Below are 20,611 nucleotides of genomic sequence, written 5' to 3'. Positions count from 1 at the left end.
AGACAACATAAGTTCACTGGCCTCAGTTTCTCTTGTTCCCAAGTTCCAGGTGTGAAGTGGAGAACAGACCATGCATATAGGCATTTCCTACACATTGTTTCGCCTCACCTAGGAATCATCCTGTCTTTGAAGGAGGACGTGTGCCCAAACTTGGGCCAAAAGGAAGATGCTTTTCTTACTACTGTGGTCAAGGAACTCAAACCTGGGCCTTCCACAATGGATCGTTGTGCTAATCCTTTCATTGCAAGAGCCAGGATCCCACTTGGGAACTGGTTTGTGTCTTGGCTGCTCCAGTTCTTTTACAGCTCCCTGCCTGTGGCCTGGGAAAGCAGTAGAGGACAGCCTAAATCCTTGGGACCCTGCACCTGTGTGGGAGACCTGGAAGTGGCTCCTGGCTTCAGATCAGCTCAGCTCTGACCATTATGGTCACTTGGGTGCTTGGGTGGTGAACTAGCAGGCAGATCTTTATCTCTGCTCCTTTGTAATTGTGTCTTTCCAATAAAAATTAATAAGTCTTTAAAAAACCAAACAAAAACCCGAAAACATGAACCTGCCCTTGTTCATGGAGGGAGTTTTGAGTTGAAAGACTGATTGCTGTATAAACATGCCTCAATAAAGTTTAAAGAAGAAAAAAATACAATATGTAACCACTTTTAGCCAATTAAACATAAGGTTTGCTTTTAAGTTTCTATTTGTATTAATTATTACTAGGAAATTCACATTATCAAATATCAGAAAGTACATGCATAAGAAAATTCATGTTTTAAGTTAACAAACTAACTGAACTTGCAACCAGAATAAATGCTGCGATGAAATATATAGAGGAGCCAGCATGATAGCCTAGTGGCTAAAGCCTCTTACCTTGCAACCACAGGGAACTCATATGGGCACTGGCTAGTGCCCCAGATGTTCCACTTCCCATCCAGCTCCCTGCTTGTGGCCTGGGAAAGCAGTTAAGGATGACCCAAAGCCTTGGGACCCTGCACCCACGTGGGAGACCTGGAAGAGGCTCCTGGCTTCTGGCTTTGAATCAGCATCAGCTCAGCTCTGGCCATTGCAGCCATGTGGAGAGTGAACCAGCAGACAGATCTGTTTTCTCTGTAAACTTGCCTTTCCAATAAAAATGAATAAATCCTTCTTTAAAAACTATATGCAAGTATCCCGTAGCATTGCACCTTGATAATTTTTAACTGGTTTGAGATCTGGTAATGCAAGTAAACATAAAAATGGAAGTATTTGGGCCTGGCACAATGGCTCATATGGCAAATCCACACCTTGAAAGCACTGGGCTCCTATATGGGTCCTGGTTATTGTCCTTGCTGCTCTGCTTTCCATGCAGCTCCTTGCTTATGGCCTGGAGGATGACCCAAAGCCTTGGAACCCTGCACCCATGTAAGAGACCTGGAAGAAGTTCCTGGGTTTGGATTGCCTCAGCTCTGGCCATTGAAGTAATTTGGGGAGTGAACCAGTGGATGGAAGAGTTTTTTTTTTTTCCTTCTCTGTATATCTGCATTTTCAATACAAATAAGTAAATCTTAAAAACATACAAGTGTTTGTGTGTACTGAAAATCAGGATTTTTCCTGTTGAACTTGTAAATTCAGAAATATGTAATCAGATTGTAAGTGTATTGATACCATCAATACTCTTAAAATCTGTAATAATTTCTTATTAACAAGTGAGATGATTATGGTCTAAATATCCCACACAACTCATGTCTTCAAATTTTATTGTCAGTATGATCATACTGAAGTCTTAAAAATGATCAAGTTATAAGGGAGTAAACCTTTATGGGTGGATGGGAGCTCTTATAGAAGAGATTGTGGAAAGGGGTGTTAGCAGTGTGGCATGGTGGGTTAAGCTGCTGCTAACAAAGCATGTTTCATAGTGGTGTTTTGAGTCCTTGCTGCTCCTGCTCCAGTCCAGTTCCCTGCTAATGTGCTTGTTAATGGGCCTAGGAAGTCAGCAGATGACCCAAGTGCTTGGACTCCTTGCCACCCACTTGGGAGAAATAAATGAAGCACTTGACTTCATCCTGTCCCTGATGTAGCTACTGAGACAATTTGAGGTGTGAACCAGAGGACAGTTTTGTCTGTGTGTCTATCTTTGTCTCAGTGAGTTTGCCTTTCAAGTAGGTGTTGCTTTTCGTTTATGGGTTTGAGAGAAGCAGTTCATTTGCTTTTGCTGTTCCCCTGTAAGCATAGGACATTTTCCCCTTTGCCCTTTTCATCAGTTTTCCCCTATATTAGCATAGCAAGAAGGCTGTCACCATGCCGGCACTTTGATCTTGGAGTTTCCAGCTTCAAGAAGTGTATGAAATAGATAAATAGTATTTATAAATTACCTCATTGAGACATTTGGTTATAGCAGCATGAATTGATTAAGACAGGAGGAGTTAAAATATTTATTGCAATAAGACTATACATGAAGAAAAATTGTTTTACTATCCAAGGTACTAAGACCTAAAATATGTGTTTTTTATCTAAATACTCAGGAGTTGCTGTCAAGTAAGAGCGTTTTGTATCTTCTAAGTCCTGTATGGTAGCATCTTTCCACATATAACCAACTGAAGTTTGGTAAGTATAATCAGGCAACTGCATTTTTAATTTTAATTAATGTTAAAGATTAATTGTACTAGTTGCATTAAAATAACCCCTTTAGGCAGTGGCTACTCTATCATGAACTTGGAGCTTAAAGTAGGAAGTATGTACAGATATTTGGTTTCAGCATAGTTCTGAAAGTCAGTGAGACAGCTGATGACGTACCAGAGGTAGAAGAGTTTATCAGGCGGCCTATCTGGTCACCTTGAGAACCTGGAAAAGCCAAGGGAACCTGAAGTGAAGACAGCAGGGAAGCTCTGAAAGACTAAATGACACTTTGTGGAGGAAAAGAAATGAGTATTTATGTAACATGGGGACGTTTTAAGAATGAATTTAAAGTGATTTGATTTAGTGTGGAACAAACAGGAGTATTTGTGTCAAAAACCTGTCTTCTTTCAGAACCCACCACAATTAATTGTGTGACACTGAATGAGTAACTTCGATGAACATTAGTTTCTTCAGTTATTAGAATATTTGCACAATTCCTTAGTTTATTAAATAAGGTATTTGAAAAATGCTGATCTTTACCCTTGAACCCACGTTCAATAGTTTTATTGAACATTATTTGCTTGAGTGAGATCTCTTTTCAAATTATCTTTTACTGTACTGCTAACAAGATGAATAGATTGCCAAATTTATACTTCAGATATTCCTAGGATGATTTGAGAAAAAAAAAAAAAACTCAGACTTGGAATTAAGGAAAGGGTGCATTGACAAGATAAGAGTCAATAAGAGGAATTGTAAAAATGTAGATTTTTCTGATCATATTCCCAAAGTCACTTGGAAACTCAAGTACCCTGAATTTATTTCTAAAGTTCATTTCAACGTTAAAAGGGTAAAAGTGATTTCATCCCCATAACGACTGGAGCACAGAACTCCATATGGAGCTCCCCCCAGATCTCATCTGTCACTTTTCCAAGCACTTTAGTAGGGAGCTATATTGGTAGTAGAGCAGCTAGGACTCAAACCTAGGCTGTGATGTAGGATACAGGTAACATTTTTTAAATGATGTTTACATAGTTGATCAGGGTGGGAAGGATAACGGGTTAGAGGAAAGAGGGTGTGGTCATTGTTTCCAGATTTTCTTTTTCTTCCTCCTGTATCTGGGGGAAAGGGAGGAGATGAGTGGAGAAACTAGCTTCTCTAGCCACCTCAGCCTGCAGGGGGTGGGGAATGGCCACCCAGTGTCATCCCAGGGTCCCCAATGTGGAGCATGCTCAGAGGGTTCTGTTTTGGGTGGTTTTGATAGTTCTGAAATGCTGTCGATCTCACAGATCCAAGAATGAGGAAGTACTTCCAAGTTCCATTGGCTGGCATAGTCCAACTTAAAGTCTCCTTTCGCCCAGATATTTTCTATCACCGCTTGGCTGGGATAGTTGTCCAATTTGTACTGTCCTCCTTCCTCTGCTGTGGTGCCAGATGTTCTTTGCAGGCCCCAGTGAAGTGTCATATCTTCCATGTGTATCTCTGCATGGCATCAACTGCTCCCATCTTTTATACTGAAGAGGCACAGTTCTCACACATGTACTCTATGGTCAGCCTACCAATCCTGCCATCCTCCCCATAGTTGGGCTTCTGAGTCCAATGGTTCAGTTGGGGGGAATCCCCAAAGAGACCTCATCTGAGGTTTCCCAGACCTGACCCTTGTGTGTACTTGCCAGTACAGAGCCCGGCTCAGTCTGTCATCCTTGCCAGCCTGCACAGACCTGGTAATTGCAATTTCTAGGTCAATTCTGTCTCCAGCCCCATGTCAAATACAAACCAATGGATACTGCAGCCCAGACCAAGCCAGCCGACTATACACTCCGCCCTCAAGTACAACAGGAATTGTAGCCTAGTTGAAGTGATCCCCAATAACCGCTGCCAAGCCTGCTCCCAGCCCTAGTTCCTGTGCTCGCCAGTATGTGCAACAGAATGGTCCAATCTGTCCCACATTCCATTCAGTTCTCATACATGTCAGTGGTTATTGGAGCCTAGTTCAATCCAGTTGTCCCCACTACTGAGCCCATACTATAGCTATAGCCTGTCTAGCCAGGCCCTCCCTCAGCCCTGGTTTTCATGCTCCCCAGTGTGAGTTGTTGCCCATCAGGAAGGTGCCAGCAGTTTCCTTACTGAGCCCATTCCTAGTCCCGGATCTTGTACTCTTCAGGTGGTTCTGCAGTCTAGCTTGACAGGTTCTTCCCCCATTCCCAGCACTTACTAGTTGATGCTGTGGCAAAGCCCAATCAGCCTGCATTTAGTCTTGCTCATGCATATACCAATGGATACAGTTGGTTAGCGCAGCCTGGCTCTATCCTGTCGGCAACGCCCAGGTCGCTGTGTACCCCGAGCCGAGGGGAGGGACTAGGGTTACAAACAGACAACACATAAGACAACACAAGACAACATGCAGTGGGTCACTCTTGTAAACAGAATGCCAAGTTTATTTGGGGTCAGCCTGCATCTTTTATAGTCTGCCTAGTCCCTCCCAGTATTATCCCAATGCTCAATCAACTCCTAAGCTCCCCTGGGGGCATCTTAACAAAGAGGAAGCAGGGAAGAGTAACTTGCAGTCAGGCCAGGGGCTAAAATGCATTAGGCCAAGATTGCCCATCCTGTTACCCTTGAGAAACAAGCTAAACTGTGGAGTTAACCCTTGGGAGACCGGAGCCTACACTATCCCTCACACAGTTCACATGCAGTCCAACAGATGTTGTACCCCTATCCAGCCTGGTCTGCCTCCAGCTCCAGTTCTAAGGCTCACCAGTGGAAACAGTGGCCCAGTAGGGGGGCCTGTGTTGCCCTACTAACAGGCTTGCATCTGCCCCATTCCCCTCCTGGGGCTCCCATGTACTTGTGGGTGCTGTGGTCCAATCTGGCATAGTCTGTCTTCTCTTGGCATTTGCCACTGGGTGCTGTAGCCTGGCCTGGATCAGTCTGTGCTCTATTCCAGTTTGTGTTGGTGAGTGCTGCAGCCCGCCCCAGCCCAGTCGGCTCCCAGTCCTCGCCTAATGTGAACTGGCTGGTGTTGCAGCCTGACCTGGCCTGTTCTGCCTCCCTTACAGCTTCTCAGATCTTCCAGTGGGTGTTAGGGACTGACCAGCCTGACCTGCCCCACCTGTGCCAGTGGCACTGTCACCTGCCCTGGTCTGGGCTGCTCACTCCCTTGGTTCTTGCACTCACCAGCAGGGACTGTGTTCTGACAGAGAATTTCCCTAAGCTACTGTAAGAGGTCTCCTCCAAGTGGCAGATCTTAAGCACACTGGTGGGTCTTTGGCCTAGGGTAACTTAGTCCACCTCCTGTCCTGGCAGAAACATTGGCCTTGCCCAACCAGACCAAACCCTTTCTGGTTGTTGCTGTTGGGTGTTACAGCCCAGCCACACCTGTTCCACCCCTAGATCCAACTCTTGTTTGGTTCCACGAAAGCCAAGACCTAGCCCAGCATGTCCTACACCCACCCTGGCTCATGAGCTCCAGTGGGTGCTGGAGTCAAGCCCAGTCTGGCACACCCCAGACTCAGTCCACACTCATACTGAGGGAAACTGCAGCCATGCCCAGCCCAGATCACCGCCCCCTTTTCAGCTCTTATACTCACCAGTGCAAACCACAACCCAGCCCTGGCCTTCCCTTAGCCCCCCAAACAGGCTTGTTTCTTACCACAGATCTTGTGCTTGCCAGTGGTTGCTCTGACCCAGCTTGGCATAGCCTACCTCCATCTTGGTCTTTACCGTCAGGTGCTGCAGCCTGACCTGTCCCGGCCTCCCACAGTCACAGCTCTCGTTGGTGGGTGCTGCAGACTTGCCCTGCCCTGTCTGCTTTCATCCTTGGCTTATGCAAACCGGTAGGTGTGACAGCCTAGCTTAGCATGGCCCACACTCCTGCCTGGCTCCTGCACATATCAGTGTGTTAAGGTTTGCCCCAGCCATCCCTGATTTGCCCACCTCCAGAACCAACCCACACACTTGCCAACAGGTGGAACCACCTTGCCTGACCTGATCAATACCCAGGGCTGAATAACATGCTCACCATTGGGAGTTACAGCCCACCAGGGGAGTTCCCCAAGTTCCCCCACCAGGCGCACTCCTAGACCTAGACCTCACTCATACCAGAGGGTGCTAGGCCCTTATTGGCATAGTCGGCCCCCTCTGTACTAGCCTATGTATGAGCTGGTGGGTGCTGAGGCCTGATTTAAGCCACACTGTATTCTTGGCTGTGTCTGCAGGTACTGTAACTTGGACCAGCTTGGTCTGCAGCAGGTGGCATCTTAAACCACTGCACCCAGTGGTGGTCCCCAAAGGATTTTCGAGCATATGGAAAATGAGAATACCTGGACAGACACAGGATTTTATTGTATTTATTTTGTATTTGTTAGCAGAAGAGAGAGAATCTGAATTATCTGAATTATCTTGAAGAGATAATGGTCATGTTGCCAGAATAGGAGTATGAAGAATGTGTTTAGTTTTGGCACATACACAGCAAATAATTTGGTTATTATAATTCTTATTATTTTGCCAATGTCTACAAGGCAGATAAAAATGAGGTCTATTATAGTATTGTGGTTTTTTTGGACTGGTTGGAGTGAAAAGGATCATCCCAAATGATAGAGTCAAAATTCTAATAATAGGACTAGAAATGTACCATACGATTTGCTATGAGGGAGTGTTAAGGTAGATTCAATATGGTAAGAGGACAGAGAATTTCAAGTGGATCATAATTTCTAAGAAAATGTAATAAGGTCCCACTGCAGTAACCTAGCAGGTAAAAGTCCTCGCCTTGTATGTGCCAGGATCCCATATGGGCACCCATTCTAATCCCAGCGGCCCCACTTCCCATCCAGCTCCCTGCCTGTAGCATGGAAAAGCAGAGAAGAATGGCCCAAAGCCTTGGGACCCTGCACCCACATGGGAGGCCTGGAAGAGGCTCTGGGCTCCTGGCTTCAGATCAGTGCACCTCCAGTCGTAGGAGCCACTTGGGGAGTGAATCAATGATGGAAGATCTTCCTCTCTGTCTCTCCTCCACTTTGTATATCTGATTTCCCAATAAAAATAAGTTTTTGAAAGAAAAAAAACGCAGCAGAAAATGGCCCAAGTCCTTGGGCCCCTGCACCTATGTGGGAGACCCAAAGGAAGTTCCTGGCTCCCAGTTTAAAAAAAAAAAGGAGGGCTCAGCAGCGTGGCCTAGTGGCTAAGGTCCTTGCCTTGATCCCATATGGCCGCTGGTTCTAATCCCAGCGGCTCCACTTCCTCTCTATCTCTCCTCCTCTCAGTATATCTAACTTTGTAATAAAAATAAAATAAATCTTAAAAAAAAAAAAGGAAAGAAAATGTAATCAGAGTCAACAGCCAAAATCATTTATCAAGTCAAATTTAGAAATGGCCCACTGCATGTAGAAGAAGAGCAAGAAAGAACAACTATTGCACTAAGCAAAAATAGGAGAATCAGTAACTCCAGTTATAAAACACATTTTGATCAATGTTGTACAAGCACATTTTTATGTTTTGAAAATTATAGTCTGAGAAGTACTCATTTTGGACAAATATGTCCACAAGAAGGAGTACAATATTAAGAGTCGCATATGGTTTGATAGATCTTTAAGTTCCCTTGTAACTAAAGCAAAACTTCGTCCAACACAATAAAAACTAATACGTGATAAGTGATTAATGCTTAAAACTCCTACACAGGTCTGTTCCAGTTGTTGTGACAGCTCTCTTCAGCTTATGCCATTTCCTTCCTGTTCCTGGTTAACTTGAAGGTAAGTTCTACAGCTGACCTGGAGTTTCACTAAGAAACAGGGATTTTCTTTAATAGAAAAAAAAAAAAAACCTGAATCTAAAAATCAACATCTGTTAACTCTGTTGCATAAATTTAATTAATAGTGCCTGTGAAGTAGTTCCTTTGTACCTGGGCTGTGAGGGTTCCATTTGATGATACCTCTTTCACTAGACAAGATCACCTGATTGTAATTCATAGTGCTTGAAATTTTCTTCTCTCAGAATTGTGCTGTCAAATGACTCTTCAGGTAGTTTATTTTGGCAGAAGTTATACTGAGACTACAAATGGTAGCATATTTCCTTTAATAACAAAAGGATCATGCACACTAGAGTTGATATTTTACATCTTTCAGTAATAATTACAAATGTTGATACTTCATCTTTTCCAACTGCTTTGGGTCTCAAGTTTATGAAGATAATAGTACCTTTGAGCAAAGGAGTGCAAAGACTTCCACAGATTTAGCAATTGAGTTTTAATAGTTTCATTAGTCTTTTCTATCAATTACAACACTGGAGATGATACGCATAGTGAAAAGGTGGTAAAGCAGGCAAGATGTCACAAATTGCACTAAGATTTTTCCTCTTTGTTACTCTGGAGCGCCATTGTACTTTTCTAATGTAAATAACTGTCCAGTAACTAGTGACTGTGTGTACGTGGTGGGGGTCATCTACCAGGAAAGGCTTTTTCCCAATAGGAGTGTGTATAACCCATCACCAGAACATCCTTATATTCTTGAGGTAAGTATATTAGTAAAACTATATTTCTATACAGTGAGGGGTCCAAAAAGGTAAAAGGAAAGCATCATTGTATCTGGAACAGATCACATTTCTTTGATATATTTCGGAAACAGCAATGGAAGAAAGTTTTCCTAAGGAATTATCTTATCAATGACCTAATTAGTCTGTGTATAGTTTTTGAACGGCATTTCAAATGACAGAACAGTTATTTAATTCGTACCGCGATTTAGTTGAACTTAGTGGCGGTGGTGTATTTATTGAAGCCTATCTCTGTTGATCATGAGTGATGTGCAGCATAACTACATGTGAGATATATTGAAACACAGCTGTTAAGCAACTTGGTCAGTCATGTGATTAGCATATTCCTCCTCCATGTTTTGTGTTGCATGGTGAGCAGGAAATTTTATTTTATATTTACTTACTTGTTTAAAACAGTGGCAGAGGGTCCGGCAGTATGGCCTAGCGGCTAAAGTCCTCGCCTTGAACGCGCCAGGATCCCATATGGGCGCCGGTTCTAATCCCGGCAGCTCCACTTCCCATCCTGCTCCCTGCTTGTGGCCTGGAAAAGCAGTCGAGGATGGCCCAAGGCTTTGGGATCCTGCACCCATGTGGGAAACCTGGAAGAGGTTCCTGGTTCCTGGCTTCAAATCGGTGCAGCACCGGCCGTTGCGGCTCACTTGGGGAGTGAATCATCAGATGCAAGATCTTCCCTTCTGTCTCTCCTCTCTGTATATCTGACTTTGTAATAAAAGTAAATAAATCTTAAAAAAATAAACAGTGGCAGAGAGAAAAATCAGAAAGGGGTTTTCCATATCTGATTCACTCCTCCGATTGCTGCTGATTGCCAGGGCTGGGCTAAAGCCCGGAACCTGGAATTTCATCTCAGTCTCATGTGAGTGGCAAAGCCAACATACTTGGGGCATGGTCTGCTACATTTCCAGGCACATTGGCAGGGAGCTTGATATGGAACCAGGACAGTTGGGATGACTGGGTCATATGGCAGATCAGTTCTCAGTTGTTCGGGGACTCTCCTTTCTGACTTTATGGTTGTACTGATAGTTTACATCCACACCAATAGAGGATTAGGATATCTCTTAGCCCACATTCTCAGCTAGCAGTTGTTTGTTGATTTTTGTATATCAACCATTTTCAACAGAATTACTTAAAACTTCACTGTGCTTTTTGTTTGTGTTCCCCTAACAGTTAGGGAGCCTGAGCATTTTCTCAAGTCTAATAGCCTTTTGAATTTCATCTTTTGAAAAATATCTTTTCATGTCCTTTGCCCATTTCTTAACTGAGTTGCTCGTCTTACTGCTTTTGTTTCTGGAGTTCCTTGTAAATTCTGAATGTTAGTTCTTTGTTTATTGTGTAACTTGCAAATATTTTCTCCCATTCTATTGGTTGTCTTTTTACTTTATTGTTTCCCTTATAGTACAGAAGCTTCTTAGTTTGCTATGGTCCCATCTGTTTAGTTTTGCTTTAATCACTTTTTGGGGTCTTCTCTATGTTTCCAATGTTTTCTTCTAATAATCTGATGGTTTCAGGTCATATGTTTATTTCATTGATCCATTTAGAGTTGATTTTGGCGTAAAGTGAAAGGTAGGGGTTTTGTTTCTCACTTTCACAGGCTTACATCCAATTTTAACAGCACCATTTGTTAGAGACCTTCCTTTCTGCCTGGGTTGATTTTGGTTCATTTGTCAAAAATTTGTTGATTATAGATATGTATGTTCAGTTCTGGGATATCTGTTCTGTTCCACTGACCCTCAGGTGTGCCACTACGAGGCTGTTTGATTACTACTGCCCCGTAGTATGTCTTAAAGTCCACTAGTGTGATATCTACAAATTTATTTTTATTATTTAACATTGCTTTAGCTATTTGGGGATTCTTGTATTCTATATAAATTTTCACTTTTTTTGTAGCTGAGAAAAAATGTCATTGGAATTTGGATTGGGATTACACTGACTCTGTATATTCCTTTCGGGAATATGGACATTGATGATGTTGATTCTGCCTATGCAAGAACATGCAAATTTCCATGATTTGATGTCTTCTTCTATTTCTTTCTTTAATGTTTTGCAGTTTCAATCATAGAGATATATCCCTCACATCCTTGGTTAGGTTTATTCCAAGGAATTCATGTTTTTTTCTTATTTAATTTTTTTTTTTTTTTGCCGCTATTGTGAATGGTACTGATCTTGCAAGCTGTTTCTCTGAGTATACCAAGGCCATTGATTTATGTATGTTGATTTTGTATTCTGTCACTTTGCCAAAATCTAATGAGTTCCAATAGTCTTGTACAGTCTTTTGGTTTCCTTGTGTAGAGAATCATGTCATCTGCCAACAGGGATAATTTGACTTCCTCCTTTCCAATTTGTGTTTGATTTCTTTTTCTTGCCTAATATCTACTTACTTTATTTGATAGGAGAATATGGGAAAGAAGAAAAGCAGATATTCACAATCATAACATAATTAGGAAGAAATAATTCAAAGCAGTTATATCGTAGTTTCTGTGATGTGCCATGCAATCATAGCGAATATAAACCTACCCACTTTTGCTACCCATTGTGTATTCGTTCTTCTCCTGTTTTAAGAACCTTAAATGTTCATCTTTACTTTGCGCCTAAATAATCTGAGCCATTAATAGTTTTGCCGGAATTGAGTTAGTGTAGTAGTCTGCGGACTTTAATGACAGGGTTTAACATTCAGATACTAAAGAGTTCATCTGAACTACATACAAATCAACTGAGGAATAATAGTTCTAGTTCCCCTTGGTAATCAGAATCAATTACCACAGTAAGCATGGTAAACCCTTTTCTGCCTCTTTTTCAGGGATGTTCGCAATGTGTCCGTGTGTCAGTTGTGATTTTTAGATGACAGAAATCAGTTGTGTAGTCTGGGAGAATTACTTTTTTTCCCCCCAAAACCTCCAGGCCTTCAGAGCATCACACAAGTTATATGACTCCCACAATTTGCTAATGATCCACTTGGGGTAACAGTAATACACTTATGACCTTTGCTTTCTGGCCCATTTATCATAATTATAGGAGAAGCAGTGACTCATGTTGGAAGCTGATGGATCACATGTAGCCCCCTGAAGAACTTTTTTTTTCAATCCTGCAAGGTACTGCCATCCAGCAGGCATTATAACTGATTTTTACATGAGTGGTTTTTTTTTTTGTTTTGTTTTGTTTTTTAAAGATTTATTCATTTTATTACAGCCAGATATACACAGAGGAGGAGAGACAGAGAGGAAGATCTTCCATCCGATGATTCACTCCCCAAGTGAGCCGCAACGGGCCGATGCGCGCCGATCCGATGCCGGGAACCTGGAACCTCTTCCGGGTCTCCCACGCGGGTGCAGTGTCCCAAAGCATTGGGCCGTCCTCAACTGCTTTCCCAGGCCACAAGCAGGGAGCTGGATGGGAAGTGGAGCTGCTGGGATTAGAACCGGCGCCCATATGGGATCCTGGGGCTTTCAAGGCGAGGACTTTAGCCGCTAGGCCACGCCGCCGGGCCCAACATGAGTGTTTTTTTAAAGATTTATTTATTTTTATTGGAAACGCAGATATGCAGAAAGGAGGAGAGACAAAGAGGAAGATCAGCGCAGCTTTGGCCATTACGGTAACTTGGAGAGTGAATCTTTAAAAAAAAAAAGAAAGAAATATGGAGTATGTGAAGCAACTTATGACACTACTCTTGTGGAAAAAAGAAGATATCCATGTTCTTGATTGGACTTTTTGAAAAATATATATTTATTTTTGTTGGAATGTCAGCTATACAGAGAGGAGAGACAGAGAGGAAGACAGTCCAACTGATGATTCACTCCCCAAGTGACCCAATGGCTGGAGCAGCACCAATCCGAAGCCAGGAGCCAGGAACTTCCTCCAGGTCTCCCAAGCAGGTACAGAGTCCCAAGGCTTTGGGCTGTCCTCGACTGCTTTCCCAGGCCACAAGCAGGGAGCAGGATGGGAAGTGGAGCTGCCGGGATTAGAACTGGCACCCATATGGGATCCCGGTGCATTCAAGGTGAGAATTTTAACCACTACACTATTGCGCTGGGCCCACATGAGTCTTTTTACCATCCCAGAAGCCAGTTGCTTCAGGAATTAGAACATGGTAAAAACGTTGAATTTTATGAGCATGGAATTAGTGTAACAATTGATTTTCTATAAAGCATATTTTTTGATTAGAAGCAATGCTTTGTTCAATTCCAGTATAGTGGAATTCAAGCATTGTATGCCAGAAAGGTAAATCTGTATACAAAGAGTCTGTTTCAGTAAGAACAAAATGCTGTGCCTACCATAGAGGAAACAGTCCAATATGGTAACTTGATGACTCTGGACATGGGAGAAGTTGCCAAAGAAGCTTGGTAATGTCTGCTCTTTATAAATATGAAGTAACTCTGTTTTACTTATTTTTGAAAATCAAACCAACATTTAACCTGTCAGGTGAGGCGCAGAATAACAGCTAACTCAGAATGCAGGGATTATAATCCGGTCTAACCTTATTAAAGCTAAATGCAGTTACTGACTTAACTGTCTCTCTGCTGACTTAAGTGCCTTTCAGTTGGCCTAATAGCCTGTCTGATGTCTCACAGTTTTTCTCAATACATAGAAATGCACTTTTATGAGCAAACTGTTATTAAATTGCAATATTTTTGCACCAAAGTAAGCATTACTAATGTTATTTCTACAGAAACTTTTTGAGGCACTTTATTTCCCAAGATGAGAGTATTTACTCATAGAAAATAATGTCCTACATTGTGATTTACTTACAGAGATCTTCCAGAGACCCACAAACCATCCCTATTTGCCACTAGCACTACCAGATCATTGGGTCTGCTGAATTATGTGCTGTAAATGGAAGAGCTGCTTGCATAGTACCATGGATCTATCGAAAAGATGCTCTTTATATGAGCCATATTGAAAACTAATGTGTTTTGAGCAGTTACATGGTAAAGGTACCAAATTAATAGATTGAAGTGAAGTGCATTGGGCCTTGTACACAATAACAAATCCTTAAACTGAAAAGGAAGAATTACATGATTTGCAGCAGTGATTCTCTAGAATTTTCACTGAACTAGCAGAGCACATGTTTTTTTTTGTCAGATTACCATCCCATGATATGTAAATGCTTTAACAATGAGTTTATAATATTTATTATTTCTTTATAACTAAGTCTTATCAGCATAATAGTAATGTAGTTAGTGTGGTGTCTTTTGGATGGAAAGGTAAACATGATCTTTCTATGCTAAACTATTCCATTGGGCTAGAGAGTTGATACATACTTAAGATAAATCAGAGAAGTCAGTGGATGTATAATTTTGGCCTTTTTAGCTGAAAGAAAACTGCTATTTTTCGTCTTTCCTGGTAGGAATAAAGAAAAAATGTCTACATCAATAGCTGCATAGCATGTGCCAGAGGATGTTTTAATTTGTTTAAGCAATGCATCCCCATTTTATAAAATAGCTACAAATACTCATCATACAGTTATGCTCATGGTACTCCATTGTCATTCTCTTGGATCCATTTCTTTTTGCTTAGGCTAAACAGGCAAGGGGGTTGGGGATATATGGAGAATCAGCCTCCGAGCGTGTTTCAATCTCTGATGGGTTTATTTCCTTTAATCCCAGTAGGAATATGATACTGCTTCTGATTTACTAATATCTTAGGTTGAGACAGATATATTAGGTTCTAATTGGCTTTTCTCACCATAATAGCCATTGCTGCATAATCATTGAACATGTGCCAGGATTCTACAATGCTGAGGATCTCTCGGTTATGGATTCTAGAATTGAGATAGTAGCCATATCTTTGGGAATTGCCTGATTCTACCTTGAAATGAACCTTAACTAAAAGCTCACTGGTCACCTAGCCTCCATAAGAGCTCAATATTAGTGATAGATCATGGTGATATATTGTGACATATCCTGTTGTGACTTCAGTGTCAGTGACCAATAATACCTTAGAAGATTTATATTTCTTCCTCATCCTATAGAGAACACATTTGACTTTGTGAAAGACTGTAGTTCCACTTGGGTAAGATTGGAATGAATAACTAAAAACTTTTGATAAAAAAGAAGGGTCTTTCCTAAGAGTATTCAATCTCCTGTTCATTCAAGAGTTTCTGGATCTGCATGATGACGCAAGTCTATTTTTTTTCCTAGTCTATTTTTTATTGAGGGATGATGACTTTCAATTTATGTTGGGATTGTCCACTGGACCTGGAACTTTTTTGCATATGCTGAATCAGTAAGAAATGTGTAGGCTTCCCATTCTGATTGCTACTTTGTCTTTATTGTCGAAAGAGATTGGGTGTTTTTGCCTTGACCCTTGAGGCTCGGAGCCGAGTTATCACAAATGCACTCAACTTTCCCAATCTAGTGGCAGAAGTTTGCAGTGTTATTTTGAACTGTCATAGAAAAGCAATTATAGCTGTCTTTAGGGAATCTGGGGTTTCTTTCAGGAATATGTTTCTTATTGTAGTGATGAAAGACAGGTCCTCTGGATCCTGCCTGGATGTGCAAGTGGATCTTATATACAAATTGATTCTGACATTTCTTAGTCCCTAAACCTTTGAATCCCTTCTTCTACAATATTTCATAGCAGGTCTGCAATTCAACTGTTTAATGCAGGCCACGTTTTTGTCCATGTTGCAGCCAATCAGCCGGACAGAGTCTATTCTAACCCCAAAACTTCTACATTAAACCCAGAGTCTCTGAGGATTCTGGCTTGTGGTCAAAATTTTTGTTTTGGTTATGTCCACAGGCAATTACAAAGGCATTATCTGTCAGACCTCGCAAGAGAAAGCTGCTTTCCCCTTCCCACAGCCAGGGAATTTAATCTCTGAAAAGAGCTACAGTCAACATCTCAAGCCTCCTGGTTAGTCATGCTCTTCACATACTAACTTCCCAAATCACTAACTGTCCTTCTAGGTCTCTTTATTAGTTAGCTTTGTTCAGATATTCTCTTAAGGTAGCGCTGTGAAGACCTTCTTGTCAGGAAGAGGAGAAGCCTTGAAGATGTTTTACCTCATTTTCCTCAGTATTCAGTACTTTTTTTCATTCTTAGTTTTTTTTTCCTCATTTCTTCCTATGTTAGTTATTTCTTTTTCAGGACTTTTAGTGGTGAGATAACACATCTGCACTGATTCACCTGACCTCAATGAGTATACTATTCCATGGAGAAAAAGACAGTAGAAGTTTTTTCTGTAATTGTTGACTCTTGGGTTTTTATCATAGCAGTAATTGATTAAAATCTTAAAGCTTTGTATTTTGGTTTACTGATTTAATCAGGTAGTTAGACACTTGAAATCTTATCTGTTTCACTCTACCTTTTATGTTTAATTTTAGTTTATATAAGAGGAATAAATTCATATATATATATGAATATATATATATATATAGAGAGAGAGAGAGAGAGAAAGAGAGAGCATAATGACATTTTGCATCACAACCTCCTCTCTTGCTAACTCTACATTGTCAGCTGAGTTCCTGACAGAATATTACGATGAACAGGGTAGTTAATTAAGCATAATGCCATTCTGAAAGACCTAAAGGCCTAAAGAGCTCACAGGATACCTTGGGAGATGCTAGGATAATTGCTGAAGCATTTTAAAGTGGCACTAACCGATTGTCTGCAAGAGTCTGCAAGTCTTATGAAGAACCTTGCCAATGAGTTCTAGAAAGTGCTAGCAGATCTCATGGGGTTCTCTTGACCTGCTAACAGGTCTAGAAGAATGTTAACAAACAAACAAAAAAAACATGGCCCATTATTGGAGACCACTGGCAGATTGCTTATATAATCCTTTCAGATCTGAAGGATACTTTGGTCCTTTTTAGCCCTTGCCTTCATGTCTGAATTTACTCGATGGGTTAGACTAGAGAGGTTCAGCAATAGAGGCTCAAAATCAGTTTTTCCCAAGCCATTACTTGCGTTCTGCAACAATGGAACCAGAGACAATGATCATTGGTAAATAACTTGGTGCAGAAAGTTCTGATAACTTAAAAATGTGGAGATCTTTGGGATTACTTTTACAGAGGTTAAGAATACCTTAGGGCTTTATTTAGATCCACTTTGAAGGTAATCTTAATGAAGATAGAATGAAACAATGGTGAAAGATGAGACATAATACTACAGCTCCTCTTGAAAGTTCTCTTACAGGAGCTGTTGAGAGGATAACTGAGTACAAGCAGAAGCAGCAGTAGTAGCCACAGCCTTCTGGGCATGATGACCCTTCTTCAGGAACCCAGTTCCACTGAAACTGGCATGCTCTATACAGCTCTCCTGGGCATCTCAATCAAAATTGTTCATTCTGGCTGACTGCTTTTAAAACCTTCTCCCTAGCTCCAGAAAAAGCCATGAGCAAGTCCTGATGACTAGCCTTTTTTTTGGTCTGACAAGAGCTCTTTTCTTTCTTCCTGCTCCTCTCTGTGGGTCTGGAGATAGGTCAGTGAGCCCCATTTCCTTCTGTGCAGAACTCTCATCTTCCAAAAATAAACACGACTGAGTGGAGGTTATGCTGATATTTCTCCATCAGCAGGAGGAATTGTAGGTCCTATGCCAAGGTTAGAGTCCAGTAGAAAAAAATTACACTGGTATGCAGGTGGTTGTAATCTTTGAAGTATCTGGCACAAAAATGAGAAATAAACAAAACTGTCCTCTGCTTTTGTGTCAGAAGTGACCACCATGGGCCCGGCAGCGTGGCCTAGCAGCTAAAGTCCTCGCCTTGAACGCGCCAGGATCCCATATGGGCGCCGGTTCTAATCCCGGCAGCTCCACTTTCCATCCAGCTCCCTGCTTGTGGCCTGGGAAAGCAGTCGAGGACGGCCCAAGGCTTTGGGATCCTGCACCCATGTGGGAGACCCGGAAGAGGTTCCTGGTTCCCGGCTTCGGATGGGCACAGAACCGGCTGTTGCGCTCACTTGGGGAGTGAATCATCGGACGAAAGATCTTCCTGTCTATCTTTCCTCCTCTCTGTATATCTGACTTTGTAATAAAAATAAATAAATCTTTGAAAAAAAACAAAGACAAAAAAAGAAGTGACCACCATCAGAATCTTTGCCTATCCCAATTGTGAGTGGCCCCCTTCAAGTCCATTCAGGTCTCTGCTGTTATGGTCTCCACTAAGGAATCTAATACTGGTATCAATGTGTTGTCTGCATACATGTTTATTAACCTTTGCCTCCCAACTTGAATAATGGCAATTCTTACAGTCAGGGCCATTATGAAGTGGCATATAGAAGGATGTAAACTTACCTGAATCCTAGACTATGGCTTAAAATATGAATATTTTACAGGGCCTCTTTGAGCTGTGGGCTAACGTAAATCTCCCTATTGTTATTATGAGCCATTGGGATAAAAATTAGTTCTGCTGCTAATAAGCTTTTCATTATATTGATTATTATATTCATTCATTATGTGAATGCTCACCAGGGAAGACCTTATGTTTACAAACAGGAGCGTAATTAATATGCAAACTTAGTTTGACAGCTAAACTTAGAAATTAAACTGTCTTCCACCCTGCAGCAGCAGATCTGCAACTGAATACTCCTGGAGTCATGAGGGGGTGGTCCCATAGACATTGTTCTAAACTAGACCTGTATATATGAGCTGTCTGCATCTTTGAAAGTCACAAAAATAGCAGGGGAAACCTCTTCTGGCTGCAATAACTTGGCCAGTGCCAAAATTATTGCTCAGAAGTAGATTTCTAAGCCAGGTTGTTTCTGGCAAGTAGATTTGGATGGGTTTCTCATCTCACCTGAAGGATGTGGTTAGGTCCTGACTTCAGCTGATAATGTTCTGAGTTTGGCCTTGCCTTTCCCATATGTTTTATCATTCATGTATTCTAGACCCCCAAGACTATCTCCATGTCCTTAAGCACATTCCTTCTGATGATAGACCTAGATTTGTGACTTATGCTACGTGTCCCTGGGCTCTATTAAGGGACAGTGATTCACTTTTCATCTCCATATAACCTCCGAACTGTAGAGGCATTTGGATATTTTAGTGGACAACTAAAGTACAGGCTTAAGTAACTTAGGGCAGAGGAAATATTTATCCAGGCTAAGTAGCCTAGGTCTTCATTGCAAAAATTCCCAAAACGGCACTTTTCACTTGTGCCATATATCTGAGCACACCATTCCAAGTATTCAGTTTTATACCTTTCTTTTATGCTTATCAACACATTAGTCCTAACGAAAGATCTTGCAAGGACCTTCCATATACTTCATTCCCTTTCCACATACTAAAAAGCAAATAAGGAATTAGAATATTAAGCAGTAAAGTAAGGAAGTGACATAAATCCATTGGGAAACCTTTCATAACTTCAGGATTTTGACCTTACTAATTATTAAACATAATGTGTCCTTCTGATTAAGTTCTTTTTTTCTATTTCACTTTTTTAAAAGATTTATCTTACTTTATTATTATTATTATTATTATCTTTAATAATCTTACATAGTTGATTAGGGCACAAAGGGTCAAGGGCTATAGGAAAGTGGGTAATACCATTATTTCCACACTAATATAGTCATTTTTTTCCTGTATCTGGGGTCAGGGGAGAAACAAAGGGAGAAGCCCCACCCAGCCTCCCACCCACCCCAGGTCCCTGATGTGAGGCATGCTCTGAGGGTCCTGCTCAAGCAGTTTGGATAGTTCACTAGGTCTGAATTGCTGCCAATCTCGACGTTCCAATCACGATGAAACCCATTCAGAATCCACTGGCTGACAGTCTGTTCATGGTTGGGGTTCTGAGATCAGCAGTTCAGTTGGAGGAATCTCCAAAGAAACTTCATCTGAGATGATCCCAGACCTGATTCTTGTGTGAGTTTGCCAGTACAGGGTCCAGCACCTTATGCTCATGCTGGTCGTTGCACTTGCTGGATCAGTTCTGTTTCCAGCACTGTCATCCACTTGAACCAATGGGTGTTGTAGTCCAGCTCGATCCTACCCACTCAGACTCGGTCCCTCACACAAACCAGTGGGAGCTGCAGCCTAGTTGGGCCGACTCCCCATAACCCCCACCAGGCCTGCTCCCTTCCCTAGTTCCCATGCATGCCAGTATATACTGCAGGCTTGTTCAGTCTGTCCCACATCCCATTTAGCTCTCATCCTTATCAATGGGCATTGAAGCCTAGTTCAACCCAAACAACCTACTACCCAACATGCTGTTGGGTGCCTTTCTGTCTAGCCACCCCTGCCCCTGTCCTGGTTTTTGTGCTCTCCAGTGAGAGTGGTAACCCAAGAGAGAGGTGCCCACTATCTCCCTACTAGGCCACTCCAACTCCCAGATTATGCACTCTCCAGGTGGTTCTGGCATTTAACTTGACAGAATTAGCTCCCAGTGCCAGCCTCTGCCAGCTGATGCTGCAGCAAAGTCCAACCAACTCTCACCCACTCTAATTTTTGCTTGCACCGGTCGGAACAGTCAGCCCAACCTGGCCCCTCCCTATTCTAGCTCACATGAGGCCCACAGGTGTTGTAGCCCTGCCTGATCTGGTCTGCCCCCATCCCAACTCAT

At 41.9% G+C, this 20,611-nt stretch overlaps 1 protein-coding gene across 4 annotated transcripts in view; it reads left to right on the top strand.

The window, feature by feature from the left end:
* Positions 1-20,611, top strand: part of LOC101534503 (ubiquitin-conjugating enzyme E2 D2-like) — a 75,367-nt gene that overhangs the window by 27,468 nt on the left and 27,288 nt on the right. For all 4 annotated transcript variants that reach the window (XM_058659003.1, XM_058659002.1, XM_058659001.1 and 1 more), the window contains 2 exons: positions 2,493-2,574; positions 8,260-8,330. The gene's annotated coding sequence lies outside the window, so the exon portion shown is untranslated. The remainder of the gene's footprint in view (positions 1-2,492; positions 2,575-8,259; positions 8,331-20,611) is intronic.

The sequence above is a fragment of the Ochotona princeps genome, chromosome X, assembly GCF_030435755.1.
Source record: "Ochotona princeps isolate mOchPri1 chromosome X, mOchPri1.hap1, whole genome shotgun sequence".
Lineage (NCBI taxonomy): Eukaryota > Metazoa > Chordata > Mammalia > Lagomorpha > Ochotonidae > Ochotona > Ochotona princeps.
Note: the sequence above shows the minus strand (reverse complement) of the source record. Positions and strands in the feature narration are given on the sequence as shown.